Here is a 19,984-nt window from a genome sequence, read left to right as displayed (position 1 = left end):
GACCATTGGGAACATCACGGAGCATGCGGCCCTCTAGGACTGAGATAGAGGGCGGGCTGCCCTCACCATGGTGGCTCCCGATTGGGCTAGGACCGCTGGGCACATCGCCAAGTTTGATTCCGTAGCCACCACCAAACTTTGAACCCACTCCGCTGCCGTAACTCTCTGAAGAAATTATCTTCCGGTTCTTCAACCACAGCTCACCATTGTCCAGGCTCTCTGTGCCATTGAAAGCACTTTCGCCCGTCCGAGAACTGAGAAAAACCAAACAAACAGCTACTCATGGTACCTTAGCTTAGGGTTTGCAGGTGAGACTCTCTCTCTCTCTGGCATGCACGTACAACTATCATTGTCGATACATAAACTAATGAATATAGGAAAAAGGCTGTAGCATTGGTGGTTGCATCCCCACATCCAGTTACCACAGCTTGGTATTATGCATTGCTAACCTTAAAAAAATGTAACTCTCTAATCTAGTAGGGGTCTGTCTTCCCCACTGAATCACCCAAAATCAAATAAAACTAATGAATGTAAGGATAGTTGTGTTAAGAGTTAGAGATTTAAGTAGGGACCATAAAAAATTTTCCTTAAATACGCTAAATTTTTTTCTAAAATACAAAATACATCATTTATAGTGGAAATTACAACAAATGTCGGACAAATTGTGTTTTTTTGTTTTTTTCTTTCAAAATTGCCCCTCAATCCAAATTTCGAAAACCGAAATTTAATTTAATTTTTTTTTAGCTTTTTCATTAGACTGCCCTAAAGCTTGGAGAATTGCCCAACTAACAAAAATAAATAAATAAATAATGGAAATTTGGATCGAGGATTCCATCTACTAGTCAAGGAGAAATTTTGACCAAAGAAAAAAGTTTTGACTGACCTTCTTTGTAATTTCTGCCTATAAATGAAACCTTTCGTATTTTAGCAAAAATTTTAAAATCTATACGTCAATCACACTCTGAAACTTTAAAGAGCGAGTTTCTTGGAGAACTGAGAGAGAGTAGGGAAAGGATATGTCGTGTACTTTCTAATAGATTCTACGCACATTCTCTCTCCCTAACTTTATGTCATAGGTGCAAAGAATTCAAAATCATGAACAAGCAAGAAAATTAAAATATGAAAAATAGGTGTCTCTTCTTGCCACCAAGTGTTAATCCTAGTGGTTTAAAAAAAAGGATCGATGCCCCAAATCGGACACCCCTAAAACCCATTCGGATTGATAAATTGGCGTTTTGGATTGAGAATTGGCCGAATTGGTAGGATTCAGTCTTAAAAAAGATTAATTTTTTTATTAAAAATCATTATAAATGTTGTTTTTTAGGAATCCAATAAGAGATGAGGGTACTATATTAATAACTTTTGTTTTTTTACATCAATATGCAAATATTGAGATGTTCCTTCCCTGTATGAAGAATCTCATCAAACATTTATCAAAATCTAACTAAATACACTATTATATATTGAATTTAAAATTATTGGTTTGTATTTATTATTTTATCATTATTTTAATATACAAGTAAGAATATATTTGAAATTTTTCTTATAACATCATCTAATTTTTTTATTATGACAAAAAATAATACATTGCATAATTTATAGATCCTTGTTTATTATTCAAAAATAAAATATTTTAGATTCATAAATACTCTATAAGTACATTATGATCCTGCAGGTACACACACTCTTTATCACCACGTATGTGTTGCATTTATGCCCTTTAATATGCCATATGGTAGTTTGCGTCTTTAAAGAAGCAAAACAATCCCACATTGAAGATATAGGATTGAGCAAGAACATATAAATAAAACCCTACGTGCGTGTGGTGCGGATTGGTGCATGAGCTGGTGGGTCCCATGGCAGGTGGAGAGCAGGAGGCACATGAATGAGCTGGTTGGATGGATCCAGAACGGTATCACTGATTCTCAAACCAGATCACCCGATTCTGAATCGCTATAAGTACAATATAAAAGTCTCAATTTTAATAAAACCACTAGTTAAGGTCTTAAGGCTATAAGTACATTGAGTCTCAATATACAAAGCGAGTCTCAATGTAAAAGTTTCAATTTTAATTAAACCAGAACGGTATCACTGATTCTCAAACCAGATCACCCGATTCTGAATCGCTATAAGTACAATATAAAAGTCTCAATTTTAATAAAACCACTAGTTAAGGTCTTAAGGCTATAAGTACATTGAGTCTCAATATACAAAGCGAGTCTCAATGTAAAAGGTTCAATTTTAATTAAACCATTAGTTAAGGTCGTAAGGCTATAAGTACATTGAGTCTCAATGTAAATAAGTACATTGAGTCTCAATGTAAATACAAATATTCGAAAGAGAGAGAGTTGTTAGTGCATTAACAAATATTCCAAAGAGAGAGATAGAGAGAGTGAGTTGTTAGTGCATTGCAGTAAATGAGGAAGATCGGAAGTTACCAGAAACCCAGTATCTCGAGTTATAGGCAAGAAGGCTATAAATACATTGAGTCTCAATGTAAATACAAATATTCGAAAGAGAGAGTTGTTAGTGCATTAGGAAGTTACCAGAAGCCCAGTATCTCGAGTTATAGTGATAGTTGTTAGTGCATTGCAGTGAATGAAGAAGATAGGAAGTTACCAGTAGGCCAGTAGGGAAAAGCAAATGAGTGTAGAAAGACTCAGCATGCTAGCAAAACTTATCAATCTTGTGTTGTTTTAAAAAAAAATACGACTATTTTCATTAAAACGGTATTTCCTAACCCAAAATAGCAGGTTGAAAATTCCTATTTTGTTTATGGGTACATGTAATATACTCTTTCAAGGGCATTGTATATATTTATTCCCTTGGTTAGAAGACCTACTTTCGTGGATTTTTTCAATTTGAAATTATGGGAACTATCTAATAATCAGTAGATGATTATTCTCAAAAAATAAAAATAAAAATAAAAATAAAAAATAAAAAAAAATAAATTGGGCTTTTTAACACTCGATCTCACCCTCTAAAAACTGGATGGTCTCTATTAAATCTTGAGACATTATTTTTTTCAATTACGTAGAAGGTGCAATCAACAATTTTTCTTATTGAGGTTAATCTATTAGTTGAAGAGGTTATATGCTAAAGTTTGCGATCCTTAAATTAATCCTAGTGAAGATTTTACTCGAGGGAGTAAATAGATAGTATCCTAGCCACCACGTTGTGGTTAACGTTCCCATCAATAACACCACCCAACTAACACCTTCAAAAAAGTGAATTCCAAATTTACTAGAAAAAAAAGGGGTACGAGTCTTTCCCACTGAATTACCCAAAAAAATAAAAATACTATTGTTAAAAAAATTATTTAATTATTTTTTTTTTTTAATTCAAGTCATTATTTTCTATATAGCAAATTAATATGGGAAATTATAGAATGAGACGATTTACTTTTGGTACAAGGTGGGCACTTCAATCTTGACTTTTGGATGTGAAATTGGGTCGTTGCAATTATTCAATTGACCAAGTTCAAACTTCAAAAGAAATTTTCTCGAACTTTGTGACATATCCAAGCCATCAAATTTCACATCGGATGGTTTTAAGTAATTGTGACCCCCTTGTATAAATGATAAATGATCTCAGCGTATACAATCCCATTTAATATTTCCTATTACTTTTTTGAATTCTTTTCTAAGTTCCAAATTCTCTAAAAGGTCGTACTTTTGGTATGAACAATCACGCATATAAAAGCCTTTCTTAAATTTTTCATAATTTTTTTCTCACTCCTATTTATTCTCCAAAAGATATTCTCTTGTACTTAATTATAATTAATAAAAAACATATTAGAGATTTCTAAGACAAATGAACAAAGAAGGAAGTAAACGCATAATAGGTGACTTATCCATGAAAACATTGAAAAAAATTCTATAGAATCGTAAAAGACTCGGACCGTATTACAAGAACCTATGGTTTAAACCAATGGATTTGCATACCGAGTACAAACTTGTTAGGAGCAGTGGTTTAAAAAATGGATTGGTGCCTCAGATCAGGCACCCTAAACACCCATCCGGATAGGTGAATCGGTGGTTCGTATCGGGAATCGGCCGAATCGGTCGGATTCGGTAATAAAAAAATCCAAAAAAAATTATTCAAAATCATTTTAAATATTTTTTTTAGGAATCTAATAAAAAATGGGGTACAAAATTATTAACTTTCATTTTTTTTATCAATATATGAATATTGAGATATTCTTTCCATGTATGAATTTACGTTAACAATTAAATTTACATCACAAAAAAAAAGAATCATAGAATTATCATGGATGAAGTATCTTATAATATCATCTAATTTAAAATATATTATTAACAACTGTAAAAAAATAGTACATTACATCACGGATTGTTGATTTTTTAAACACTGGGTGTGACTGAATTAAAAAAAATAAGACATTATTTGAAAATAAGAACAAATCTACAATGTCTTATAATATCATTGAATTCAAAAAATCTTATTTACAACAATAAGAAAAAATAATACATTACAAAATTTATAATACAAATAAATTAATAAATAAACTATAAGATTTGGTTATCAATATATAATTATTAATTATAATATTATAATAAAAATAAAAATAAAAACCCCTATAAATTTTAATATTATGATATTAAAATATTTCAAAAAACATTTACCCTAAAAAATGTAAAATAAAGATATCAAAATTAAAAAAAAAAAAAAAAAAACTTTAAACCTCGTCAATATATTTACAAGTGTATATTTTTAGACAATGATGATTAAGTATCAATCCTTTTCTCTCTCTAGATCCTTTCTATCTAACCACGCTTTTCCCTCTCTAACTCATTCTTTCTAACCACGCCTTTTCCCTTTCTAACTCATTTCCCTCTCGAACTCCATTCTTTCTAACCACGCCTTTTCCCTCTCTAACTCATTTCCCTCTCTAACTAAAGTGACCATTTAGCTCCAGAAGCAAAACACCAAGTTAGGGACAATTTCAGTTTCTTTCACGAGGAAGTGTACGAAGATATCATTTACTTATTGTACAAAGAGATCACAGTCACTTTTGTCCTTTAGATTTTAAAAAAAATTTCTCAAAAAAAAAGTTTCAAACTTTATGATTCACTCAAAGCCCTCCAATTTGACATCTAATGACTAACAATAGTTGTGATCTCCTTAAAGATAAAGATAAATTTTCTCTTTATAGGCAATTTCTTAAGAGAAAAGTTTATATAAGGTTGTAACCTTATAATGTAGAATCATATGCACCTCAAAAATCTATCAGAATTGTTGTTTTAATGTTGAAAAAACCCTCTAATCGATCATCTCGACATTGAGATGTATAAATATTAAAGCCAAAAAATGGATTTCAAGTTTTGAGAATTGTTGTTTTAATGTTGAAAAAACCCTCTAATCGATCATCTCGATATTTCAAGTTTTGAAAATAGTGTATTCAAGCCGGAGTAGGTACAAATCCTCCTTTGATGTCCAAATGGAACTGAAATCACTTAACCCTTACGTTTCTACCATGTAGGGTCTAATACTAGTTCTATGTTTTGTCCCAGTTTTCTCGGTCATTGTTTAAAGGAAAATTGTTTGGTGCTTCCAAGCCCGCAACTGTTGCTATGCGCACTCGAAGATCTACACCGTCCACCAAAACTTGGTCCTATAAATAATAGTCCTCCAAAGAAAAAATAAAAATCAATAGTTCTAATATTTTCTCTACAAAATATCATTTCTAATTTTTTGAATTTATTTATTTTTACAGATTAATAATATCCCTGATTATATATGGGTGCGGTTTGTATAGAGCCTAGATTCTAAACAATCAAATTAGAGGCTACGTTCAAATAGTGTGGAGAAATGTGGTTTCAATAATGGAAATCTTTGTAATAGCCTTAAAATATATTCTTATGTTTATTTATAAAATTTAAAGCTTCAAAAATAGTGTAGATGAACAAATCTATGAAAACTTGAAAATCTTGAAAATTGACGGGGCCAAAATAGTGTTACAAAATACACTATTTTCAAAACTTGAAATCCATTTTTTTCACATGTCCATGCTTCTTGATGTCGAGATAATCAATTTGAAGATATTTCGGCATCAAAACAACCTCTTCTAGTAAAATTTTTGAGGTAGGATCAAATTTGATTGTTTAAAGCCTCGACTCTATATAAACTTTTCCCATTATACATTCCCTAAAAATTAAATCAAATTACATTTTAAAAATAATATATTAAGGGGCCTGCATTTCTACATATGAGTCCGTGGACTCGTAGAAACCGTGTCCTTGTTGAAAGTTTCAGACTCGTGAGTTGGTAGAACGTATCACATCAGCACCTGTTTCTTGTTGGGTAGAGTTTCGTGAGGTCCCACAAGACCATAGGATACATTTAGCCGGGCATGAAAAACACCTAGGTAGGGGCATCTTTACGACTTGAAACTTTTCAAATGGTCTTCGATTCCATTTTCTGAATAAAATTTAAAGACACAAAGTCTGAATATCTAATGAACGGCCACGAGTCAAGGAGAGAATGACTCCCAGCTTTTTTAATGCCCAAAATATATATTTTACAAAACTAACTTTGAAAAGAAAAAGGTTTATATAAAATTTACACTTTAAAATATAAAATTAAGGTGCACAACTAAAATCCTAATAAAAAAAAAGTTGTTTTGATGCTAGAAGGGTGCAGTTTGTATGGAGCCTAGGCTCTAAACAATCAAATTAGAGCCGACCTTTAAATAATATCGAGAAATGCTATTTCAATACTGAAATTCTTTACGATAGCCTTAACATATAGTTTCATCTCTATTTATAAAGTTTAAGGCTTCAAAAATGGTGTAGATTGATATAACTATGAAAACTTGAAAATCTCGAAAATGACGGTCCAAAAAAGAATTTCAAAATACAATATTTCCAAAACTTGAAATCCATTTTTTTCTCATGTCCATGCATCTTGATGTCCAGATGATCAATTTGACGATATTTGGGCATCAAAACAACCTCTTCTAGTGAATTTTTTGAGGTCGGGGCCAATTTGATTGTTTAGAGCCTCGGCTCTATATAAACTTCTCCATGTTCGAAAAGCATCTAATTGGTCATATGGACATTGAGATATATAGATATGGAGGAAAAGAAAAACAGATTTCAAATCATAAAAATAGTACATCTTAGAACATTATTGAAAACATAAAAATAGTGCACCTTTAAAACACATTATTTCGACCATCCATTTTCAAGATTTTCATTTGTTTATAGATCTACTTGATTTGAGCTATTTTTGGAATTTAAGATTTTATAGTTAGAGGTAAATATTGTTGGGAAGCAAAGCTCTTTCCTTTTATGTGTGAATTAAAGATAAAAACATCCCACAATATATGTTTTTGCAAATACCGAAAAAATGACAATTTGCTAAGTGCCAAGAAAATAGAAATCACAAATCACAAAAAGGAAAGTTCCACACACAAGCACAATCATAACATAAGGTTTAACGTGGAAAGCCCTTCAATGTGAAGGAAAAAACCACGGGGCAAATCCAAGAGAGGAATCCACTAAAATCAAATGGGGGTTATAATATAGTTCTTCTCAAGTTTTTGCCCAAAACTTGAAGCTTACAATCAAATGAGAGAACAACAATAACTTGGAGAAAAGAGAAAGTTGCCTCACAAGCACCAAGAAGATCATCTCTTTCCCACCTCAAAAAAGCTCCAAAAAAATGGTCTTCCAATGGTTTGGAGATACAACCAGAGAGCGCACCAACGGTTCCGACTTTCTACCTGAGTGTTGAGCATGAGAGATAGCATAAATGACCTCTGGAATGGCCTAAATGGTGATGAAAACCTTGTTATAAACTTGCACTTTCTTCTCACCAAGAGTCTTCAAAGAACCCTATCTTTGTTTGTGAATGGTGTCTCCAAAAAACAACCCATTTTGTTTGTCTTTTAAAACATCATCTATATTCTCTCTCTAAAAACCTCTCTCTCTCTCTAACCTTTTTCTTATTTTATTGGGTCCCCTTTTTTTTTTTTTTCACTCCTTATGGGGCTGGACCCGACAAGGTAATCACCCAACAATTATAGCCTTACATCAATTATTTAAGGTCGCAACTTCTTAAAAATAAATGGAAGATGAATGAGCTGGATGTGATTGTCTTTGAATTTAATAGATCCCATACCATGGTACTTTGGACCATTGTTAGAAAAACCGGACGATCTAATCGGTAACTGGCCTGTTAGATCGGAACCAGCCCCTTGCCGGTTTCGGGAGGTTTTGGTGATCGGCCAGTATTTAAATAAAAAAAATAAAACAAAAATGTATAAAAAATCTAAAAAATAAAAAATTTTATTTGCAATATATTTTTTATTACTTTTTACATTATGGTAAATATTAAAAATTGTTTTGGTCATTAATACTCACTTTTAAAATCCATTTTTTCTTTAATTTTCAACTTCTTTTGAATGCGTTTTGTTTTAATCATTATTTATATGTTTTTCATATTTTAGTATATTTTTTGCATCTTTTTTATTTTATTTAACAATTTTTTGGCTGCCGGGACTTGCCCGGTTAGAACGGTTGATTAGGCCGGTTGACCGGTTAAGTCGATTAAACCGCTTCCGGCCCCATGTTCGGCTAACCGCTCCAGTTCAATTTTGCAAACACTGCTTTGGACAAAGCATCGAGTCTCATGCTGGACCACCAAGAATTGTCTAATTGAAAAAGGGCATTAAAAAACGTTGAAATTTAGTGGGCGTATCAGTGGTTTATAACCTTTAAAAATGAATCATTTTCATGGAATTGCACCCCATGCCTGGTTGCATTGCTCATCTTCTCTCTTCTTCAAATTCTATCTCTCTCTTTTGGCTTTGAGATTAATGAATCCACAGTTAGCCAGATTCAACTGGCCTTCAAGCGCAAGGAACTCACATCGAGAGACCTCGTCGAGTTCTATCTCCGAGAAATTAACGGGCTCAATCCGCTTCTACGTGCAGTGCTCGAAGTGAACCCGGACGCGGTAGACTAGTCCGACGAGGCCGACAAAGAGAGAGAGGCCACATATGGAGAATGTGCCGAAGGGTTACATGGGATACCGGTGCTGTTAAAGGGTAACATAGCGACGCGAGACCGGCTCAACACCATGGCTGGATCACTCGCGTTGCTTGGCTCGGTGGTGCCACGAGATGCACGGGTGGTTCGGAAGCTGAGGGCGGTAGGGGCTATCATTTTGGGGAAGGCGAGCATGAGCGAGTGGGCGGTATTTAGGTCCCTTGAGGCGCCTATGGGGTGGAATGCAATTGGTGGTCAGCCTAAGGTAACAAATAGGCAGAGTACATTATTAGTAAGTTGGTCCTTTAAGTTTCTATTATTTTGCGGAATTAACGTATATATTTATTTACATTTTGCAGACTTAAATTATCATTACCATCCGATTCTTGTCTCAACAATTTAGGGTCGGCTATATGAATCTTGCTCCGGACTTTAACTCTATCAAGGGTGTAATAGTCTCAATTATACCATATCTCTTCTCACTATTTTTATCCATGCTTTTTTGGATTTTTTTTTGTTTTTTTCAGAGCATTTTACTTGAATCTTTCTTCTTATTTTTTTAGAGCGTTTTACTTAAATCAAATCACATCTCCTAACCGATGTTGTTCTAGGGCGATGTTGCATGTGGCCAAACTACTTAAGTCCACTTTCTCTTATTTTATCACCTATTGAAGCTACCACCAAGTTCCCTCAGGATGCATTTATTCGGAATTCTATCCATTTTGGTCTTGCCACTCATCCATCTCAACATCCTCATTTCTGCCACACTCATTTTATGATATGTTATTTCTTGACCACCAGTATTCCATCTCATAAAGCATGACTGACTTTACAACCATCCTATAGAATTTTTCCCTTAGTTTCACTCCTATGTAATGCTAATAAAAAACAAAGAGAAGCACATCTCCATTTTGTCTACCTAACTCTATGTGCAATATCTTTCTCAAATTCTCAATTCTCATAGATTATCGACCTGAATTATTGATAATATTCTCTTTTACGCTCTTTTTGGCTATCATCTCAGCTAATTCCTCATTTCTATTCCTATTATTGCGAAACTTTTTTGGGTACTACTTGTTTTCGTAAAATGGTTTGGTATTGTGGCCACATGTTGTGGACACTCAAAAGGTGCATAAGCACCTTTTAATGGTTCAGATTGAACCATCCTCATTCAAGGGCTAAAAATAATTTCTTTTTAATTTTTATTTAAAATAATATTGGTATGAAATTTGGGTTTTAGCCTCATTTTTAAAAGTAAAATTAAATAAAAAATATTGATCAAAATAAATTTAGAGGTAATTTGTTTACTTTTATAATAAATATTTTAATATTCTATATTTTATGTTCATGTCTTTTATTTGATAGTTTTTATTTTTCCCAATATACAAATAATTTGGGACTTCTTTTCTGCTGATATATTTTTCAGTCAAAGACCGGACTGAATTTTTTGAGTCGAAGTGCTTGAATCAAATTTCTTGTAACCACCCCAAGTAAGCCAAAAATCATGCTTTCATCTTAACAGTGGCAATGGGCAAGGCCAGCCCAGACACGGCCCTTGTCCTTATAGGGTTGGCCAATGCCTAGCCCTGGCATACTTCAACTGGCCTTCAAGCGCAAGGAACTCACATCGAGAGACCTCGTCGAGTTTTATCTCCGAGAAATTAACGGGCTCAATCCGCTTCTACGTGCAGTGCTCGAAGTGAACCCGGACGCGTTGGACCAGGCCGACAAAGACAGAGAGGCCACATATGGAGAATGCGCCGAAGGGTTACATGGGATACCGGTGCTGCTAAAGGATAACATAGCGACGCGAGACCCGCTCAACACCATGGCTGGATCACTCGCGTTGCTTGGCTCGGTGGTGCCACGAGATGCAGGGGTGGTTCGGAGGCTGATGGCGCCCGGGGCTATCATTTTGGGGAAGGCGAGCATGAGCGAGAGGGCAGAGTTTAGGTCCCTTGAGGCGCCTATGGGGTGGAATGCGTATGGTGGTCAGCCTAAGGTAACAAATCGGCGGAGTACATTATTAGTAAGGTGGTCCTTTAAGGTTCTATTATTTTGCGGAATTAACGTATATATTTATCTGCATTTCGCGGACTTAAATTATCATTACCATCCGATTTTCATCTCAACTATTTAGGGTTGGCTATATGAATCTTGTTCCGGCCTTTTACTCTATCAAGGGTGTAATAGTCCCAATTATACCATATCTCTTCTCACTATTTTTATTCGTACGTTTCTGGACATTTTTCTTGTTTTTTTCAGAGCATTTTACTTGAATCTTTCTTTTTATTTTTTTAGAGTGTTTTACTTCAATCAAATCACATCTCCTAACCGATGTTGTTCTAGAGCGATGTTGCATGTGGCCAAACTACTTAAGTCCACTTTCTCTTATTTTATCACCTATTGAAGCTACCACCAAGGTCCCTCAGGATGCATTTATTCTAAATTCTATCCTTTTTGGTCTTGCCACTCATCCATCTCAACATCCTCATTTCTGCCACACTCATTTCATGATATGTTATTTCTTGACCACCAGTATTTAATCTCATAAAGCAAGACTGACTTTGCAGCCATCCTATAGAATTTTTCCTTTAGTTTCACTCGTATGTAATGCTAACAAAGAACAAGAGAAGCACATCTCCACTTCGTCTACCCAGCTCTATGTACAATATCTTTATCAAATTCTCAATTCTCATAGATTATCGACCTAAAATATTGATAATATTCTGTTTTACAATCTTTTTGGCTGTCATCTCAGCTAATTCCTCATTTCTATTCCTATTATTGCCAAACTCTTTTGGGTACTACTTGTTTTCGTAAAATGGTTTGGTAATTTGGCCATGGACACTCAAAAGGTGCATAAGCACCTTTTAATGGATCAGATTGAACCATCCTCATTCAAGGGCTACAAATAATTTCTTTTTAATTTTTATTTAAAATAATATTGATATGAAATTTGGGTTTTAGCCTCATTTTTAAAAGTAGAATTAAATAAAAAATATTGATCAAAATAAATTTAGAGGTATTTTGTTTACTTTTTTAATAAATATTTTAATATTCTATATTTTATGTTCATGTCTTTTATTTGATATTTTTTATTTTTTCCCAAAATACAAATAATTTGGGACTTCTTTGATGCCTTCATCTTAACAGGGGCAATGGATAGGGCCAATGGGCAATTGGGTTGGCCAATGCATAGCCCTGGCATACTTAGTGCCTGGGCCGGCCAGGCGAAAAAAAAAGATCGGGCCAATCCGAACTGGGCTCGCACCAGCCCCAAAGAAAAGATGAACGTTCAAAATTGGAGGTGGTTTCAATAAAGAAAAAGGTCCATCCACCACCGATTTGTGCGCACATGGTCTTACTTTAGGGTTCCCATCGTTTGTTCTTGGATTGATTCAAGGGCTCGGTATGACATGCTCTCCACGCCCCGCTAGAGACAAGTCACACTGATTTGCCTTTAGAAACCAAAGCTTCTTACGTAGTCCCTTGTACCTTTGTTTTCGTGCGTAAATATTCCCTGGGACATATAAATATATGTAAATCGTATATTGATTCGTATAAATGCATATGCAAATAAAATATTACGGTAAAAGCTTTTAGTTTATTTAATTCATGATAAAATAAAACAACATCTATTGAATTGTGGAACATATTTTAAGTAATATAATATAGAGAAGTGATCCTATTGGATCCTCCCTCACTCATGTGTATAAGACACTAAATGATCACTATTAAATTTGATACAGATCTATACAAAAGTCAAGCCCTACACCTATGTGATAATTTTTTTAGAGATCCATGACAATTTTAATGGTGATCCTTTGAGGTCCTACACACATGGGCGATGGAGGGTCCTATAGAATCATTAATCTTTTTATAAATATATAAAAAGAGTACTAATCCCATAGGACCCTCCCCTACCCATGTGTGTAGGAACCTAAAAGATCACCATCAAAGTTAATACAGATCTCTAGAAAAGTTATCACATGGGTGTAGGACTTGACTTTTCTATAGTTCCGTGCCAACTTTAATGGTGATCGTTTGGGGTCCTACACACATGGGTTGGGGAGGGTCCTATAGGATCATTTCTCTTATAAAAATGAGTAATAATTCTATGAGACCCTCCCACACCCATGTGTGTAGGACCCCAAATGATTATCAGCACATATCTCTAGAAAAGTCAAGTCTCATACCCATGTGATAACTTTTCTGGAGATCTGTGCTAAATTTAATAGTGATCTTTTGGAGTCCTACATACATGGGTGTGGGAGGGTCTTATAGGATCATTACTCTTATAAAATTTATAATAATATATTTGACTTACGGCCTTAACCCTACTACTACTATGATGTGAGTGGTTCAAATTGTTTTGTCCCAACCACCCTGGCCAGAACTTATACGCATCACTTGTACAGAAATAATCTATATTATATATTATTTTATAAATAATAATAAATACTTATTATATATTATTTTATAAATAATAGTATATATTATTATATATTTTATCAATTTATTATATTAATTAAGTATATAAAATATTTAACTATATTTATATTATTTTATATGTGATATATTGTTTAGATTAAATAATATATATTTATTATATTTTATATAATATATATATCTATTAAAGGTTTTATGTAAATATTCTCACACCAACCAAGCGCTACCAAATATATGAAATTGTTTACACAATACTTTTTAAATTTGCTACCAAACATGGTAAAAAGAATACATATACAAATTTATGCAAAAATTTACACGGGTAAAGTACTTACTTATGTAAATATTTCTCGAGGAATATTTACGTGCTAACCAAACTTGCCCTAAAGGTGTGGTCTCTATGAGGCTGAGGTCTTAAACGATCAAAGGCTAAAGAGTCTTAAAAGATGATTTCTAAGCAACAAAAATCTTTGTGATGACCTGAGTATATATTTCTATTTCTAATTATAAAATTTAAAACTTTTAAAAGAGCGTAGATCGAACAGATTTATAAACACTTGAAATATTTAAAATTGATGGTTCAGATAATGTATTAAATGATGAACTATTTTCCATACTTGAAATCCCATTTTTCTTACAGGTCTATATATCTCGAGGTCGAGATGATAGATTCGAGATTTTTCTACATCAAAATAACCCCTTATAGTGATTTTGTGCCTTCATTTGATTGTTTAGGGCCTCAACTTTATATAAACTTTTTCTTTTTTTTGAAGAAACAAAAATAGTGGTCAATTGAGATTAGGTTCGGAATTTGAAGGTCGAAACCAGTCTTTCTATCGAATATGGATATAAAAAGAAAAATACTTGTGACTTAGTTTGGAAATTTAAGTTCCAAACTAGTGCAGTTACAGAAAAAAAAAAGAAAAAAGAGTTAGGTATTGAGAATCAAATTATATTTTTGACAAATAGCATAAAAACCTCAGTTTGGAACTCCAAGTGTCCAGCAGGGTTATTTGGGAAAACATAAAAATTCTCGTACAAAAGACGAGCATAAATATAATGGGTGTGGTTTCTATAGAACTGAGGCTTTAAACAATGTAAAACGCACTTTCAAATAGTGTCGAGAAATGTGGTTTTCACATTGAAAATCTTTGTGATAGCCTTAAAAAACCTTTTTTACCTTTAATTATAAAATTTAAAGCTTAAAAAATAGTGCAGATCGATTAGATCTATGAAAAGTTGATAACTTGAAAATTGACGATACAAAAATGCATTACAAGATGCACTATTTTTAAAAGTTGAAATCCACTTTTTGCTCATGTCAATTCATCTTGATGTCGAGATGATCAATTTGAGGATATTTGGACATCAAAAGAACTTTTCCTAATGAAATTTTTGAGGTGAGCTCTAATTGGATTGTTTAGAGCCTCGGCCTATAAAAACTTTTTCAAAATATAAAATAGCAACAAATGTTTTCTAATGCCTCTGGAGGGTATTTATTAAAGGGCGTGGTTTGTATAAGGTGAGGTCCTAATCAAAGTAAGGTTCACTTCTAAATAGTATCCAAAGATAATTTTCAATAGTAAAAATCTTTGTGATGGCTCGAAAATTTACTTTCATATCTATTTATAAAATGGGATTGCATACTATGACGAGAAGATGATTTTTTTTTTTTTTTCTAATTTCAATTTCAATTTTGAGATACGAAAATCTTATCAAGGGTTTCTGATTGCTAGTCAGGAATAAAAGTCGAATAATATATCTATCGGATTCATACTACAATTAGAAATTAGAACTTACGTCTAGAAAAAAAACTCCTTTTTGGTTACTTTGATTCCGATCTGCTAAATACTTGTTGGTTACAAATAATTGAACCTAGCGCTTTACTTTATTTGATTTAAGGAAATGGAAAGTAGAAGAAAAGAAAGTGTGGAGCTGAAATAACCCACTTGGAATACCTTTTGAAGGATTACGTGGTATGATTGAATCGAATAAAGCCCTTATATTATGAATACATAGCTACTTGCGAACCATCAAGTAGACCATTTATTTTTTGTACAAAAAGGTCACAACTTTTCTTAACCCTTGGATATGAAATCTAACAAATCGATAAACACTTGAAATTATTGAAAATTGACGCCTTAGATATGCATTACAAAATGCACTATTTTCCAAACATGAAATCTTTTTTTTTCACATCTATACATCTCAATATTGAGATCAATTTGAGGGCTTTTCATCATCGCAACAATCTCTGCTAGTGAATTTTTTAACTGTACCTTAATTTGATTGTTTAGAGACTCAACCTTATATAAAGTTTATTTTTTCTTTATTGAAACCCTACCTCAAAATATAGAGGATATTTATAAAAACCCTATATTTATTTTTTTGATATTCACATTTCATGGGAAATATGAATTTCAATGATAAATAAGATCAAAACATTAAAAAATTGGACCAATGGGTAGAATCGGTAAAACTAGTGACCAAATATTCCCCATTGGTTCCATGTGGACCACAAAACAAGAATAAAATAAAAATGTAAAAGAACAAAAGACAATATTGGAAATTTTATGCTCAAATTGTGTTTTAAATCGTGCATTAAGTATTTTAGATTGAGGATAATACTCCCCACAAAAAAAACCCTAACAAAATTAAGTCAAATATATGTACAATTTTTTTTTCCTGAAAATCCTGGTGTTTTCTTGGGAAAAAAACTTGACTAAAAAATTGAAAACTACGAAAATATTGTTTAAATTATGCAACATCATTGTAGATTGAAACTAAATATATGGTTTTCTTGAAAGCCATAGGTTATTTTAAATACTGCCAACATTTTTTATGCTAGCTCTCATCGCATATGGTTTTTTATGGGAAAACTTGTTACATATCTGGTAGAGGGCTACAATGTGGGCATTGCCCTCTTTATGTAATAAAGTGCCAAGTAACATTGTTTGTAAAGGCTGTCAGCTTGAAAAACATCATAAATTCCGTTTTTTTTAATGCCAATAAATGTACTTTTTTTTTTCTTGAACTCATTCATACTTATTTCTAATGACCATTTGATATTACATCTCTCTCTGGTTCTCGCTATTATATTAGTTTTGTTGATGATTTCACCCGCTTCACATGGATATATTTTCTACAATCCAAATCTGAAGCTCTTCAAGTTTTCCAGTCCTTCAAAGAATTCACCGAAAAACATTATCAAGTAAATTAAAGTCCTTTGTAGTAATAATGGTGATGAATTTACTTCTCATGATTTTGGATCCTTCTATCAAACTTATAGTATTAAACAACAGGTCTTTTGTCCACGTTGACCTACTCAGAATGGTATTGTAGAGCAAAAACACATACACATCAGTGAATATGGGGATGTCCCCATATCAAATGCTCACAGGAAAAGTTCTCGATTATTCAATTTTACGTGCTTTTGGTAGCATGTGTTATGTTTATATTGATAAATTTTTAAAGCGAAAACTCTCTACAAAGACAAAAGAATGTGTGTTTGTTTGGTACAGTGATGAGTATAAAGGATATCGATGTTACTCTCCTGCTAGCAGAAAGATACATGTTTCTTGTTATGTAACCTTTGATGTGGGACAATTATTTAAGGAAGCATAAAAACTTTGTCAGAATGATGACTCGCAGCCTTTACCTTCTTTTATTATACCGCCTGCAGGGGACACATTATCAGCTAGATCTCAATCATTGCTACATAATAGTTCTGAGACCTTGATAGATGTAGTTATTGGCTAAGTATCGAGTGATGGTGGCAATGTTAATCCCTCCATAGAACGTATTTCAGGTACACCAACCTACAATAATCAACCAGGTCGGTCATCTAGAGATGTTCAACCACGAAGGTTCTTTCCGATATAAGATTGGGCATCCTATGGTGACCACTCCCTTGAACATTATTCGTTTCTCATTGCACTCACTAAACATACATAGCCAAATAACTACAGATAAGTTATAAAAAACCTCAAGTGGATTGAAGCTATGAATGAGGAATTACTTGCTCTTCATCATAATCACACTTGGGATCATGTACTTAGACCAAAACATAAGAATGTTGTTATATGTAAGTAGGTTTATAAGATCAAGTACAAGGCTGATGACACTATTGAACGATACAAAGCGAGATTGGTGGCTAAAGGTTATAAGTATAGGTTAGACTATGAAGAAATGTTTAGTCCTTTAATCCAGTTCTTCATGCATGGACCAAGCACATTGAACTGGACTATCATTTTATTCAAAAAAAGGTAGACAGTGAAGAGATTACTCCTGATTATGTTTCAAGTATAGAACAACTTGCTAATATATTTACAAAAGGTCTTCCTACTTCACAACATCTTCGATAACGAACAAGTTGTCCATGTTTCACATTGATAATAGTTTGATGGGGACTAATAAGAATGATGATAATGATCTAGAGAATGATATATCTAATGAATGATAAATGATAAAAAAAGATACGATCATGATAAGGATTAACATAATATATTGTAATATATTTCTTATATGTACAAATTTATTGTTGTAATCACATCTTTAATTGAGCCAATCAAAGATGAATATACAATAATTATAAATAGAACTCACATCCCTCTTTATGGGTGTAGAGAATTTTACAGAAATATTGCTCTCTAAATGTCTTCAAGCTTTTGATATCTTGATCTCTTCAAAAATATACTTTTGATCCAATTCTTTAATCTTTTAAAACTATTGTACATTAAGGAGAGATGAACACTAAGCCACATATGCAAGAGGATTACAATTACATTCATTATTTACAATTACATTGATTAAGAATAAGAATTCATTCTATCATTAATTAATGAAATCTATTCATTCTAATATTCTCTTTTTTCATTATCATTACAATTACATTCATTATTTACAATTACATTGATTAAGAATAAGAATTCATTCTATCATTAATTAATGAAATCTATTCATTCTAATATTCTGTTTTTTCATTATCATTACAATTACATTCATTATTTACAATTAAATTGATTATTAAGAATAAGAATTCATTCTATCATTAATTAATGAAATCTATTCATTCTAATATTCTATCATTCTAATCTAATTATTTATATATATATATATATATATATATATATATATATATATATATAGTGGAAAAGTCTTCCTAATGCCTATAGGGGAAATGAGCAATGATTTTGCCTATGCTCATCACCATCCAAAGATCATCGTACATTCATGATTGTCCGGTAGTGTTTCAATTTACATTTTTTTTATAAATCTGAATTATTTGAAATTTGGAATGTATGTGCATCTTAGTGAGGCGCACCTAATCAAAATATAAAACAAATATTTCGCAAAGTACAAATTGATCAAAATACCCCTATAATATTTCAGGGGCAGTTTGGTCAATTTATATTTACGAAGTATTGTTTTTATATTTTTATTAGATTATCCTATTTTTGATAAACACATGTTCCAAATTTTAGATCATTTTGATATGTAGAAAAAAATAAAAATTGAAACACTTCCAGACTACTGTGACTGTACGATGAAGTTTGGATAGTGATGAGGGTAGGCGAAATCGCTGTTCATTTTAGCCTATAGGCATTGGGAAGAGTTTTCCATATATATATATATATATATATATATATATATATATATATATATATATATATATATATATATATATATATATATCTATAGGGAAAAGATGGGATTAGCCCAATAGCTCATATGAACATATGAGCCCAACGGTTCACATTGAATCTGGGCCGATCTGACGATCATGGATGTCCGGTCGTGATTGAACTTTATTTATTTATTTATTTTTTACAATCCAAATCACTAGAATTTTGGATGTGTTCTTCTCATCAAAGTGCACCCAATAAAAATATAAAAAAAAATTATACATGGAAATAAAAATGATCAAAATACCCCTTGAAACTTTTCAGGGGTATTTTGATCAATTTATTTCATCTTAAATATTTTTTTGATATTTTTCACTGATTCACCTTTTTTTTATGAACACACGTCTCAAATTTCAAGTGATTTAGATTTATAAAAAAAAACTAAAATTCAAACACTACCTGACATTCGTGATCGTTAGATCGGCTCAGATTCCATCTGGGACGTTGAGCTCATATGTTCATATGAGCTAGTGGGCTAACCTCATATTTTCACATATATATATATATATATATATATATATATATATATATATATATATATCAATTTTGTAAAGCTTTAAAAAAGGGTAAATTGGGCACTTTCGGGCCATACTTGGATCGATCCCCCACCAGTTTTGGACCCTCAATAAGACGAATTTTTAGAGATAGATATGAGTTTTTTGGAACCCTTTATAAGATATTAGATATAGATAATATATAACTTTAATTAGGAATGAAATGATGGGTACCTCTAATACTGGATTCTGGCACATTTAGACCAAATCTTTATAATGCTTAATTTAAAATGGACAATAAGGTTCAAAATAAAAAGCAAGACTAAAAAAATCTAGATTTGCA

General features: G+C 32.5%; 1 pseudogene; it reads left to right on the top strand.

Moving 5' to 3' along the window:
• The window catches only part of LOC18441742 (putative amidase At4g34880), a 34,099-nt pseudogene that overhangs the window by 131 nt on the left and 13,984 nt on the right, over nucleotides 1-19,984 (top strand).

This window comes from Amborella trichopoda, chromosome 9, assembly GCF_054954075.1.
Source record: "Amborella trichopoda isolate Santa Cruz 75 chromosome 9, AtrichopodaSantaCruz75HAP2 v2.0, whole genome shotgun sequence".
NCBI lineage: Eukaryota > Viridiplantae > Streptophyta > Magnoliopsida > Amborellales > Amborellaceae > Amborella > Amborella trichopoda.
The sequence above is the reverse complement of the archived record's forward strand: the minus strand, read 5'-3'. Positions and strand labels throughout refer to the sequence as shown.